The sequence below is a fragment of the Corvus brachyrhynchos genome, unplaced genomic scaffold (genome assembly GCF_000691975.1).
Source record: "Corvus brachyrhynchos isolate BGI_N302 unplaced genomic scaffold, ASM69197v1 scaffold1, whole genome shotgun sequence".
In the NCBI taxonomy this organism is placed as follows: Eukaryota; Metazoa; Chordata; class Aves; order Passeriformes; family Corvidae; genus Corvus; species Corvus brachyrhynchos.
The window spans coordinates 9591668-9593491 of NW_008237222.1; positions in this window are offsets into that span (position 1 = coordinate 9591668).

Below are 1824 nucleotides of genomic sequence, written 5' to 3' on the forward strand. Positions count from 1 at the left end.
CGTGTCCCCGAGGTGGTGTAACCCGGGGAGGGGGGGTTCATGGGCTTATCCACAGCCTCTTCCTTTGCTCCCACCTGTCATCTTTAGTTTTTCTTTATTTCTTTGCTCTCCGCCCTCCCCATCCCCTACAGCTGGAGCGAGCGAGTCCCTAAGGACAGGGCAGGTTGCCCACGCGAAAGAACGGAGAGTTTGAACCCCGGGAGGACATCTTCTGCCCTCTGCCCCTGACCTGGGCGTTCCCAGCGCAGCGCTTCCCCTGGGGCTTTCGACGAGCCCTGGCCACCGGGCTGGGCTCCGCCGGGGGCGGTGGGGCGCCGCGCTCCCCACGAGGAGCCGCGCTGGGTGGTGGGATGCGCCGGGGAAGGGCTCGACATCAGGGAGAGGAGACCCGGGGAAAGGGCTTTTAAGGAAATTCTCCCTCGGTGATGTGAGGCGGGGTGGGAGGGACGGAGCCCCTCTTTGCCCCGGGAGGGAGAGCCTTATTCGCACACGCAGATCAGGTTGTCGCAGTGCAGCAGGTGCCTCCGAACCCCTTCGCTTCTTCCCCGCTCCGTCCCTGAGAACAGCGCCCGAGGGAACCCACAGACACCACCTTAATAACCTAATAATTAAAAACAACAACAACAAAAACCCCCTTCTGCCTGTCCTTAATGATCCTTTACACACATTCCCCAGCCGCTCCCTCCCCCGTCCCCCCAGTGAAGGGCACTGATTATTCGCACTCCTCTGCTTGCCGAGAGCGCAGCCTGATGAAAGGACTTTATCCTCGAGTGACTCCATCGCTTGCTCCTCCTCCTCTCCCCAGCCCGCCGGCCGCCTCGCTTCGCTCTCAGCCCTAATTGGGCTCTTGCTAATATGATTAAAGCCCAGTTAAATGTTTCTTGATAAATCTTGTCAAGAGAGGATCCCCCTCCGTCCCCTCCCCTCTCTGTCGGTTGTCAGAAGCCCGGTTATAGACAGGACATGCCCGGCTCCTGCTGTTCATACTCTGGTGGGAAGTTGGCATTTCACAATTGTTCCTTTAACAGGGCTGTTTTGGAGCCGCTCCTGGGGATTGTTGCTCTTCAGGACGGGCTTGCTGATAAGAACCGCCCGTGGCTTTTATGTAACACGTTAGGATTTGGTCTTAGTCCCAAAATCGCACTGTTTCTTTAGCCTTTTATTTCATACCCACCCTCCCCCCTCCTGCTCTCGCTGCTCTTAGTAGCCTGTTCCCGGAAAGACTCTTGCTCGATGCGAGCCGGCCAGGCGCGATCGCCCCTGTAAAAGCAGCGCAGGTCCCGGCGGAGCTGCGCGGGGGCGGAAGGTGCGCACCGGGGGCTGGTCCCGCACAGCCGGCCGCTCCCGCCCCGGCTTCCCGGGAAAAGCCCCTTTACTTCGGCTCCTCTCTCCTCGCTTGGAGCCCTCGGGAGAGGCTCTCCCTTTGCTTCCCGTCGTTGTGCGAGGCGCCCCTATCCCCCGCAAGTTTTGCGGTAGCAACACGGCAGTGAGCGCGCTCTCTGCCCTTCGCCTGCGTCTGTTTCCTTGTGGTTTCACTGCAATTGAACTCGGGGGGTTAAACCCCATTCCGCTCCCGTTATCCCTGGGGGAATGTGGTTGAATTCGTAGGAATTAGGAACTAGCAGTCGGCGTTGGAGGGTGAGGGTGGTCCCCCGGGCGCCGGGCCCCCTGCGGCCAGCCACGGGCTGGCAACGCTGCGCCTGTGCTGGCGGCGCGGACCAGCTCGTCCCCCGTTTCGGGGGGGCTCGCTGGTGGGCCTTGTTGGCTCGCCCCCACTTTGGTGTTCAGTTTTCTTTGGGGTTTTAGAGGTCCGGGAGGGTTTTT